Source organism: Balearica regulorum, chromosome 9 (genome assembly GCF_011004875.1).
Source record: "Balearica regulorum gibbericeps isolate bBalReg1 chromosome 9, bBalReg1.pri, whole genome shotgun sequence".
NCBI lineage: Eukaryota > Metazoa > Chordata > Aves > Gruiformes > Gruidae > Balearica > Balearica regulorum.
The window spans coordinates 16,935,064-16,947,251 of record NC_046192.1 but is presented as its reverse complement, the minus strand read 5'-3'; the positions used below and the strand labels follow the sequence as shown (position 1 = coordinate 16,947,251).

Sequence of the window (12,188 nt, the reverse complement as noted above, 5' to 3'; positions counted from 1 at the left end):
CAATTGCAGTGTGTTTAATGCATCCCATCTCAGCTTTGATTCTTCTTGGTGCTCGCATGGCAAAGCCAATGCTGTGGAGGTGACTCACCATTGGCCTGAGTGGTGGGGGGAGGCTTCGGAAGAAGAGGCTCTTTAAGCATGAGAGGCAGAAGGGCGTCTGGTCAGGCTTTGAAAGAGACTTTGCTACCTGCAGCCCTTACGTCAGTGCCTTTCACCAGCTCTGCAGTGATGTAAAACGAGTAGCTTCTCTCCCAAATAAACCTCACTCACTCTGATGCCTGCTCAGATGTAATCTGTGAAAAACCCTTATATGGTCAAAACAGGGAGACTGACACGAGTTGTATCAGAGGGGGAAAAAAACCTGTGGTCTGCTTCATACAGGAGGGCAGCAGGCGTTACGGACCCTTTTGGGGCTGTTTTCTTGGCAAGGTGTCACAGCCAGCTTGATATATTTTCTTTTATGATGAGCAAAACGTTTATTCTGACCTTTCTGTTTGCACCTGCAGAGGTCCCTTAGAAGAGCCTGTCCGTACGTCTGGGTGCCTGACGGAGCTGCCTTGCTTCCAGGTGAGGAATGGGTCAGGTCCTGGGGCTTTTGCCAGCTGCTGAGTTTGGAGAAAGTGGGGAGACCCTGGGACCACATTCAGTCATTCAGCAAACGATGGGCATTTTTCCAAAGCCCGGGTTGGTGGGAGGCCAGGCTAACCCAGGAGGTGGTTTTACTATTTCTGGGTCCAGATCTGGAAACAGCAAATGTGCAGGCTCTCCTGGGAATGGGAATGTTGCGATGGAATGATTGCGTGGTCCTGTGGGCCGTGTTACTTTGACAACTTTTTGAACAAGACTTTCCTGCTTGAGAACCTAACTCTCTCCTCATCCATGGCACGGCTCTGGGCAGCCTGGATACGCTCCCAGCTGATGATGGAGAGCTGACTGTATTGCTAGCTTTAATCTAACCGTGCTTCAGTGGACAAAAGTAGAAAAGTATATAAGCCTATTAAGAATAACCTGAATAGAAATATACGTGAGGAGCAAATGAATTAATTCTTCAGAATTTCCAGTTCTGTCAAATTCACTGGTGATATTTAGCTGTGACTTAAGGATCAACCTGATAAACTACCCCAAACTCTCGTAGGAGTCCCTTGTGGGATTATGTGTAGGTCATGATTTGTGCTTTGTGTCCATCCCACGAGTATGATGATTCGATTGCAGCAAGGGTAAGATTGCAAAAAGAGGAGCAGTGTCAGGGCAGTAAGTCTGTCCTCAAGCTTCTCTCAGTTGTGCCATCCCAGGAGGCAAATGAGGTGCTAGAGGTGCTAAAAAAGTTATGGCAACTGGGGGGAAGAAAGCAGCGAGCAGCCCTGTTGAGAAGCAGCTAATGAATGAAGAGGGAAGCAGCTAATGAATGAAGAGGGGTAGCTGATCTAAAACTGCTCAGTGGTCATGAAGCTCTCCAGGAGGAGAGTGCCTTAGGAGAGTGCGGTGGCTCTGGGCAGTCTTTGCTGTGGTGATGGTTCCCTGAGCCCTGTGGCAGCACCAGAAGGCCACATGTGGTACCTGCACCAGGGGCTGCGTTGTGAACCAGCATGGGTCCAGAGCAACCCATTGCCGTGTGGTTGAGCACTGGGTCTTGTTCGTCTGCTACCCTGATGGTTTTGACTAGTGGGTCAAGGGCTACTTCATTTGCCTTGATGTTACCTGACTGAAGACTCGTACGAGGTGTGTATGGCATGCTGAAATCTCAAGTACTACTTCTTTACGCTGTTGTGTCACTGAATATAACTGCACTTTCATTCTGCCCTTTCGGTATGCAATGCACATCCCTTCTTTCTTTACCCTCTTCTTGGTTTTTTTTTGGGTTTTTTTTTTTGTCATGTAAATTATGGCTAGCTGGAGATCAGATTTCAGCATCCTGTTTACTGCAAACACTTGGGGACATTAATAACTATTGAAAGACAAAGACAGACAAGGGACTAATAAGTAGAGGATAGGAGATTAATAGCAAGAGAGTAGAATTTGGTTCAAGGCCTGGTCTTCTCAGTTGCTGGGTTATGGAAGATTAATGGCAGCTCTTCTGTTAGTCTCACTCTTTCTGTGGCAGCTTTTCTGGCTAAGTCTAATAAACTGTGCCAGTGGATTGCTGTAAATACAAAATCTAGAAAGAAGCCCATCCTTATAGACTGTTAACTGAGACAGTATTAGTTTTGCTTTCTATTCAAAATCTAAGCAACAGCACCAATATATTTGTGAGTGGTGAAGTCAGATGTTTAGGTGCTTACAACTCTTCTCAGGGCAAAAACATATCATAAAATCTATCTTGCCAAGCAAGCTGTCTCCGACAAATTGGTTTTTTTACTCTGTGTCCTGTGCAAGAGATTGATTTGTCTTCTATTGACCAGGTTTTCAGCTTTGTTTCCGTGGCAAATTGGGCTCTTGACCTCTTGCATCTGGCCTCTCATTAGGCTTTGTGTGAGATTAGATCACTGTAAGAAAATGCTAACTTTGCAAAGAGCATTTCGGGTTAAATTTGCGGGAGAACTGTAGATGATGTTACTGCGTTGCAGAAAGTCTTTATTCTGGTAGAAAGGTGCATGCTGTTCGGGGTGTGCTGTATAGAAGGGCAGCCTCGAACTCCTACCTTAAGGCTGAAACTGCCAGTTCAAGCACTGCAGTAGTCCTTTGGCATCTGCCCTCATGTGTTTTTCATAGTCTTCACAAAGATGACCCCAAGCTCTTTGTGCACAGGGTTATAGCAATATATAGGTGTGTGTGTGTGGCCATTTTGGGAAGGAAGCAGCTGTGTTCCTGTAACAGTGAGCGTGACGAAGACGGCTAACATGACAACTTCATGCAGTAATAGCTGAATTTCTTTTCCAAGGAAGAAAGGCTACGTGCTGCTTCAGTGTCCCTGTAACAAAGCTCTTCCCCTCTCGTCTGCTCTTGCATGCAGTGCCCTTGGCTTTTCAGAAGTTAATTGATTTGTCCATATTATGATTCTCTCTTTAATTTTATTTGTGTAAAGAAGAACACGCGCTAATCTTTCTCCAGAGAAATGTTTCACACTGCTCCTCTTTGAATGTTGGCCCTGGGTCTGCCGCATTTCTTAATGAGTCTCTAACTAAACAGCTATGGTTCCCACATGCTCCAGCCTTGACACACACATACTTGTACACCCACGTGCCTGCTCCCAGTTGAACCGAGCAGCCTGCCCGCTCCCCTCGCATGCTCGCTGCTTTGGGATTTGCATTAGCAAAGCAGCACCTCCCTGCGAAGCCCTACATGTGAGAGGAGGCTTTATGCCTGCAGGTATAGATAAATTTGGCATTGAGTGAGCTGTCCTGTGAATCGGAAAGGCTGTAATCTCTTTATCACGCTGTCCCCCCACCAGACTCCTTTAATGTGCCTCTCTGGGAGCTCAGATTCCTCTGTGGGCTACATTACCCGTGGGGAGGACTCAAGCTAGAGCCGAACACGGAGCCGAACACCTAACACTGAATTACTGTCTGGTATGCCACTGGCTGCCAGATCTTTGATAGCTTGTTTTTAATGAAGATTCCTCCTGTAATTCCTAGAATATCTTGCAGTGCAAAAAAATGAGCTGTATGTGTATTTTGCTGTGGGCTGAATTTTTTTCCTGCTCTTCACAGTTCCCTCCGTGAACAGAGAGGAAAGAGAGGGGGAAGCATCTGACTGCTTTTTTGTTGTTGTTTTTCTACTTGACTTCTGTGAAATATGCGGGGATCAATTGCTCGCAACTAACAAAATGTTTTTGTTTCTCTTTGCAAAAGCATATGGGAACTGCAGGAAAAGCATATGGGCGTTTTCAGGAAAGCATATTGGTGAATGGACAAATTATAGTGGTGCCAATATGTTTTGGATGTCTGGCTAGACCACTACTACTACCACACTTGCTGGCATGCAAATCCATCCACGAGATTTCCAGCATGTGAATGGTGTGTAGCTGCTCCTAGGTAAATGCAGGCTATGCTGGATCCGACCCCTGTAAAAACAGCATTGTGATCCATCTTCAGCGTGCGTGACTGCCGCACCATGTCCCAGATCAGGCTTTGGGCTTGTGTTTGTAGCAGTATATCCATTCTCTCAGTAGACTGAGCCCAGAGCTCCACTTGCAGCTGGCTGCAAGTAATGGTAACCATTTTTCTTTCTAAAGCCCTTGACTGCAGTCCTAATAACACCTGAGCATCTTACAAACAGGCTGGGCAGCCTCTGGTTTCCCTCTGCTGCTCTGCCAGGTCTTTCTGTGTTAGCTGGAGCTATTATTTTTAATTTCTCCATCATGCGGGCTGCTTTTAAGGAAATGCAAAACATTTGCATTTTTGCTTCTGAGCTCAGTCCTGTTTGCCTTCATACTGGTGATCCAGGGAAGGGACCCAGCAACTGGAAGGGACTTGGTGGGGAGTGGTAAGGGGATTAAGTAGTCTTGGTTGGTGGGTCGGTTCTGGTGGCTCACAGCATCCCTGCAGTTTTAGCTCCATCTAGGCAGCTCTTTCCGCTTGCCCTGGCAGTGGGGGAGTGTTGCCTGCCCTGCCTCTGCCTGCGATGGGCACGGCTGTGCTGGGTTGCAGCGGTGGTAGCAGCTCTCTGCCCACGTATGGGCTTCAGCAGGTCCTAGGGGACTGGCTGAGATGGAGATCTCCTTGCGCGGGTGTGCACTGGGAGAGACACCTCCTGTCCCTGAGAGCTCATGGTCTAAAAAGACAAAGCGGAGATGTTGAGAGGGATGTAGTGTTCTCTGAGTGTTGGGGAGATGGGCAATAATTGAACTTGGGGAGTGGGGGGGAGTGGTTTCATGAGCAGATTCAACCAGTGTGAGTTTGTATGTTACTAGCAGAGATAGGTGGTCCTGCTGTCTGTGGGTCCCCAGCCCTCATTTCTGCCCATACAGTCACTTTTACCCCTTACAGGCACAGGTGGTGAGTCAGAGAAGGGGCCAAAACATGTGGCTAGAGACTGAGGGGGGAAGCAAGATGCACGTTTGGACATCACACTGTTTATCTTGGTTATGGACCTTCACTCTCGGAGATTCTGAGTGGTAATTCAGCACCTTTTAGTGTTCTTCCCCTTATGCCAACTTTGGGATGATTTGCTACTGAGTAATTTTACATTATTTAATGTAGCCACTTTCCTTATAGCTCTTTTGTTCCACGAGACAATTCCCTATTTTATTATGCAAACAGTACATTAAGATCCTTGTGGGCCAAAGTTCCCAGCAGTGCTTGAGATGACGGCAGAGAAGTAGGTTATTTCAGAAATAATGATTCTCTCCTCTAGAAGCTTTCTTGGAGTTCTGCTTTAACTGCTTTTGATATTATACATGCTTTAAAAAAAAAAATAAAAAAAAAAATCCAGTACTTCCTAAATGTTATAGAGCTCAAAAAATACACTGTATGCCTTGTCACAATATTTAATACAGAGTGCTATTTACAGTAATGAATCAAAATGTCAGTTTTTAAAATATGAACTGTCAGAGTGTTCCTACTTTGCAGAAAACTTTGATATGACAGTTTGTTAATCATATGACTATTACATCAAATGTGTCTCAGAGTACTTTTGCTCAACAAAGTCTCTTTTTATTCCTTCCCCCTCCCTTTTCACTTTAATTCTGGTAGATTTGTTTGACTGAATGCACTTTGATTAGGGGTCGGAAGAATCCAGAGCCGAATGTTTTTGTGGATTGGCAGATGGGATGTGTCGATACCTGTGGTCGTGTTGATTGTGGTCACCTAGTCATAGGTACAGCCTGGTTTGGGTCACCTTTACCTTGTCACCCCAGTTTTGCCCGAAGCCTGCTGTGTGCTGGGGCTCAGGCAGCAGGGCTGGTGGAAGTGAGCCCTGACTGAGCAGTGCTGATGCCTCCAGGTGTAACTCTGCATTTGGGGCAGCTGGGGTAAAACTGTCTCTTGAGTAATAAAAAGCTGGCTTATATAGCAACATTTCTAATCCCTATAGCTTTAGCATGAAGGAACAAGTAAATTAAAGAATTTAAGATGCCTGTGCATCCTCGTGTGAGCTGAAGGGGTGGCTGTGCAGGGCAGGGTTGGTGTTGGTCCTGGAGGAGGAGGCAGGGGGCTGGGGATGCCCAGGTGCTCTCCTCAGTGGCTTTGGTTACTCTGGACCCAGGTCAAGGAGGGTGTTTGTGCCCTGAACTCCCCTCTGTGAATTTAGACCACAGAGTACTTCATCTCTTCTGTTCTTTTGTTTGCTTATCTGCAAAATGGGAGTGATTAATTGATACGAGTCCCCTTAAAGCCGATTACCTAAACAACTGTGCTTCTTGATGGGGACGAGGAGGACCTTATGTAGATAACTGCTTTTAAAAACAGCCTCTGGAAGGAGAGGCGTTTGGGATGCTGATATGAAGGCTGGAGGCCAGAGAGGAATCTGAGGTGTAGCAGAGCCATGTACCTCTGCCCATAACATCTTTGTGCCACATTGCCTGGGGCTTCAGATGGATTGCCATTGCTTATTAAAAGTCACAGAGTTAGTGTTGCATATGTCATACAAGTGCAGTATTTCTGATGAGGAGTTGGCCCAGCATAGCTATGGGAATAGGAGGAGTCTAAAAAGGCGAAAAAGCTGTGTATCAGCAGTCCAGAAGAGAGAAGTGTGGGCAATGGAAGACAATGAATCTTAGAATCATAGAAAGATTTGGGTTGGAAGAGAACTTTAAAGATCATCTAGTCCAAACCCCCTGCTGTGGGTAGGGATATCTTTCACTGGACCAGATTGCCCAAAGCCCCATCCAACATGGCCTTGAACATTTCCAGGGATGGGGCATCCACAGCTTCTCTGGCAACCTGTTCCACTGTGTCATCACCTTCATTGTAAAAAAAAAATAAAAATTCCTCCTTAGGTCAAAATCAAAGTCTTCTCAATTGTGGACATTTCTTGGGGTCCGATTAACTTGGCCTTTCAGCTGGGCATGTCTATTAAATAACAACCTCAACTCTTTCACTAATGTTATTGAAGAGATAAGAACTTGTTTTCAGGGGTCTAATCACACGTTTAAGTGCACTTTTGAGTAGCACATTAGCTCTCGTATGTGGAAGGCACAGGTAAGCGCACTGGATGTGTCTGAAATTTGGTACAATGAGGCCCACTGGGTCTCACCAGTGGAAAGAGGTTTGGGAGGGTGAAGGCATTGCTGTAGCATCTCTGACAGTAATATGCTGCTGATAGAGGAGGCGAGGGAAAAATAGAGAGGAAAGGAAGGGGGGAAGGAGGTGGCTGGTGGTGCAGCAATGATGGCACAAGAGGCTCTGCCGGTGGCGGTGCCTGGTGTGGAGCAGCAGGAAGCCTGAGAGAAGCCATCAGGGAAGCCAGTCCCAACAAGGCTCTTACACAAACGTGCCTGGGAAGAGGGGCTGCCAGCAGCAAGGGCCACTGTGAAGGTGTCACTTTTCAAACCATGTCTTTGTCACCTCCATCAAGCAAGTGCTGCTGCTTGCTGTGTTCCCTCATCCCGTAGAGGAAAATTGATTATTATTCAATTTTCATTTTAGACAAACCACATTGTTAGTGTGATGATTTTTCTTTTATTATCGTTGCTGCGATGGATGGAAAAGGAGCTCTAACAGATGTATGATTAGCAGGGCATGAAATTAAAAATGTTTGTGTACAAGGAAAAGGTTGTTTACTACCAAATTCCTCATTTGAAGATTAAACGATACTAAGATTGGCTGTGTGATTCTGCAGCAGGCATGCAGCCCCCTTCCCTCCCTCTCCCCCAGCAGCATTGACTTAAAAGTAACAATATTTTAAATGTTACCTTTATTAAAAAAAGTAATAACGCAACCGAAAGGTCAGTACCTGCCTTTGGAGGCGATTATCTGTAGAGCTTGTTCTCCTGCTCTGCCACTGAATGTGAAAATATTTTGACTGATGCTTAAGCCCCATTGATTAGGGCAAATTGAACATTTTCTATCAAAAATCTTTTGGGTGGAAAATAAGGTTCTGATTGAATAATTCCGAGTATGAGTGTCTATGTGGGTGAAAAGTATTTGTTGTCAAAATGTTGAAAAAAGCATATTTGGAGTCACTGCTGCAGCATGTGCGGAGTGGTGCAGATTGGGATGCAGAAACTGGAAACCTGCAAATGCTGTCAGCACTGGGATGGTAGTTTTGCACAGGAATGCTTTCAGGCTCTGGTAGAAAGCCATCAACATTTAGATTTTTCTCTTAAAAGTAGTGTGGGGGTTTTTCCCCCCATAGAAAATATCTGTCCCCCTTTTTTTAATGGTAATGAAATTTTTAGTTTGAAAAAGTGACCTGTTGTCTTATGAACTCTACCTGTGATGCATAATTCTCAGCTACAGCTGTTCTTTTGTTCTTTCCTGACTTCTTTTAAAAATCTGGTAATGAATTTTGAAAGAGCTAGCTTAAGAAATGTGTATCAGAAACACTTTATCTGCGTTATCCTGTTGAGATAAGCCTGGTCCTACCTAGGACTGAACATTTCCCAGCTACTTTGAGTTTCTCGTTCTGTTCTTTTTGTCCTCTAAAAACTTTGTGACCAAGTTGAAGGCTGATGCCAGTTGAAGTCTGTAGGGCTACTCGTGTAAAGTTTCCTGTGAAGTTTCACCTGGGTGAGTGTTTGCAGGACCCAGACCCGAGGCATCGTCGTGATGGATTCTGCCTGCTGAGCCTGGATGGTATCGAGCAGAAAATAGGAAGAGGGCTAAAAGATTGTTCCTGTGCTCTGGGAACAATTGAGACAGAAAATTGCTTCCAGGATTTCTTCACTTTTCCGCAGAGGGTAATCAGCCTGTGTAATTCTCTGCCACAGGAAATACTGCCTGAATCTGTTACCCAAAGACAGCAAACAAAGTTTAGATAGCAGCCTGAATACCAAAGGTACTGCAGAGTAGGGACTGTCCTCTACTCTTTTTTTTTTTTTTTTTTTCTTTTTTTTCCTGTGGTGGCTGCTATACATGTCATAAGATGTCACAGTGATGCAACTAATAGGACAGGTAATTATTGGTTTAGATACTCAGTGAGTTCCTGGTACACAGTTGGACTGATCTCCAGACTTTGGTGCCCTAAACAAAGAGACAAGTTTGTATGCTGAGATTGTAAATGGAGTTTTGCTTAGCGTGATGCTCAGGTTATAAGCCTGAGATTGTGGGGGAGGTTAGAGCAATTCCAGTGAGATGGTGGGTGTCTGGTAACTTCAGTTGTGTTCTTGGCTCATTTTTTATCTTTGTTCCGTAAATGTAAGCAAATTGCTATTTTTGCACCTTTATTTGTTCATCTTGGAGGATGAGGCAGCACTTGGGCTACTTGCAGGGGTTTGTGTGAAGTTTGAAGCAGGCCTTTCAGCCACAGGTTTTATTGCAACTTTTAGGGGAAATTATTTAAAACTTTACTTGAGTGAGTTGCAGCCACATTACTGTGTGAGCATTATACCTGCTGGGCACTGAAATTTGATTCCTAAATGTCCATTAGTAGGTCATACTGGGCCAAAGGATCTTGAGCTGCTAGAAGAGAAAAGAATCAAACAGAATGAAGTTGGTGTTTGGTTATGTGCTCTGGATGTCATTGTTCCTGGCTGTTCATCTGGCTAATGCTTGCTTTTGTGTTGTATTTGTCTGTGTCTGTGCTTCTGTGCACATGGGGAAAAGGAGGACAAATATCACTGGGGTGGATTAGCATTAAAAAATAGTTAACTGATCAAAGCCATAAAGCTTGTCCAAGTGAATTCTTCAGAGAAATAGCTTTGAATTTCCCAAGCAGCCGCAGGCCATAAAAGCGAAGCTCTATCATTCAGAGATGCAAAAAAATCCCCTTCTGTTGGAGTGTCGGACCTATTTGTTCCTTTTTTAGGAGGGTATTCAAAATGTTTTCTTAATTTTCTTCTGAGCAGCTCACTGCTATCCATCATGAGCCTTCAGCAGCTGAGATAGTTCCGTTCTTCAGTTTTAACTCTCCACTGAAATCTGTATATCCATACTTTGCATTTTGGATGCCTTTCAGCTCTGTGCACTTTGCAGCGGGATAGCCCTTACAGAGTGTTTTTTGTCTCTGAGCTCAAAGCGTTGTAAAGAAGGGGCTAAATGTTGGCCCCAGTGTCTGGATGGAGGTGATGGGGAAGGAAGGATGTAGATGGAGAGTGATGCCTGGAAGGATTTCCTACGTGGCCCGAAGGGATGGTGGGGGATGCCGTGTTCTGTCTCATCATCGGTCCTGCCCTAGCGGGAGCATCAGCCCCACCAGGTCTGCAGAACAGGTGGGGCAAAGTGGGGGGGAATTTCATTTTACTTCCATGGAAGAAAGAAAGCACATTGTTTGACTGCTCAGATAAAGCTATTGAAGGCTTGTACTGAAGTTTAGGCAACCGGCTTCTCGGAATTGGGCACATAAATTTGCTTTATGCTTATGAAAGTCTCTCAGAGCATTTTGCTTTGTCGCTGCTGCTTAACAAAAGAGTGAAGCGCTGGTGTATGGTCCGTACACAGAATATTTGGATAATACAGTCATTAATAGGAATGAAAATTACACTGTGGTGGCACAGAACTTGCAAGAAAGAAAGAAAAAACTCTCAGGAAACACGAGGTGCTTTGTAGCTGGAGGTGCCTGTTGCCCTGCAAGGACTCAGCTGTCCTTTTCAATTCCAGTCTTTTCTTACTGAAAATATTTTACTGCCTAATACCTACTAGCTTTTTACTGCTGCTTAATTGCATGCACCCCCCCCCCCCCCCAAAAGAAAGCCACACATATTTTCCTGCGCTTGTAAATATTCAGTTTTAGGGCCCCCAGGTAGGGGTGTTAATGGCAGTGTCCTGGGTGCCTTTCAAGCAAAGAATTCCACTTTTACTTCCCTTCTGAAATGTGGAGTTTCATTCTCCAGATAACCCAAACTGTAATATAACCACATTTAAAGTGTGTGTGTGTATACATATATATATTAAAAAAAATAATTTTTTTCCTGGTGACTTAATGAAAATCCTGAGTGGATTCTTCTAGAAACTGAGGTCATCTTCCCAACAGGTGGGCAGTGTGTGGAGGGCAAAGCTGTGACTGAGGGACAGGGCTGCAGCTTTTGGAAAGGGATTAGATCCTTGCACAGGTGTGAGCATGACATTCGTGTGCACCATGTATACATATCCTGTGCTTGGTTTCTGTGGTAAAGCAGAGATGATTTACCTACATAGCAGGGCCATTTGCTAGGATGAAGTCGTCAGTGTTCAGTTATTAAATCAATATAGAGGCACATCCATATATAGGATAGCACAAGGTAAGTGTGAAGTTCATCCTTCTCCTCCCAGATTGTGCTTTGGCCACTTATATAGGCCGTATCTTACCCTTGGATGGGAGCAGTGCTCAGCTATTGATGATATGGGCAGAAATTGAATCTGAAGCCTAGGGCCTTTCTGCACAGGGAGAGTATTGCGAAACAAAGCCAGGGTGTGAATTTAAAGTGCAATAGCTGTTTCAAGCGTACTTCTCATGTGGGCAGTCTTATTCTGCTCTGAGAGGGCCTTTGTGCAGTTCCGCTTCATCCATTGCCAAAGGCACTCTCAGTGCAGAAAGAAGAATGCCCACACAGGGAGCGAATAGCTTTTCCAGGCTATTTCACCATGCTGAGGAGTCCCAGGAGATGCACATGGTTTCATGTCCCCATGAATGCTGCAGGATCTTACCCTTCAGCTCACTCTTCCACCAGAGCTTTCGCATAGGGAGACATGTTTTGTGATGGGCGGTTGGTGGAGTTGTGTCTTCTGCACCCTGCTAGGTGCAGCATACATCGCTCATTTGCCTGAGGTTATGGGGCTGGCCTCAGGGATCCCTGACATCTTGGGCTTCTCTAGACATTGCTGGTGTTGCAGTTTGGCATTCTCCATCAGTACCATCGCCTCTCACGGTGTGTCCTAGCTGCTGAAGAGAGCTCTTGTGAGATCATGTCTGTGTTCATGTGGTGTTCCTTTTCATACGAAATTGTGAAGGAAACCTGTACACTGGGGTATGATCATTATCTGAATATTGTAGAACAGGAAAAAAAGTCCATCTGTTCTACAAAGAAGCAGTGTACAGAGCAGGCTCTGTGACTAAATTCACATCTGTTCAGCAGAACTATCAAATGGAGAGCAGAGGGACCTAATGTAAATCACATGTTGAAACCACAAATATGAGTGAGATGAGCTGCAAAAGAGAGCCTGGAAGTGTTGATC

General features: G+C 45.0%; 1 protein-coding gene across 11 annotated transcripts in view; it reads left to right on the top strand.

The window, feature by feature from the left end:
* The window catches only part of LPP (LIM domain containing preferred translocation partner in lipoma), a 334,675-nt gene that overhangs the window by 101,630 nt on the left and 220,857 nt on the right, over window positions 1-12,188 (top strand). For 8 of the 11 annotated variants that reach the window (XM_075761264.1, XM_075761266.1, XM_075761263.1 and 5 more), the window contains one exon: window positions 507-567. The exons of the other annotated variants lie outside the window; for them this stretch is intronic. The gene's annotated coding sequence lies outside the window, so the exon portion shown is untranslated. The remainder of the gene's footprint in view (window positions 1-506; window positions 568-12,188) is intronic. 11 annotated transcript variants of the gene reach the window in all.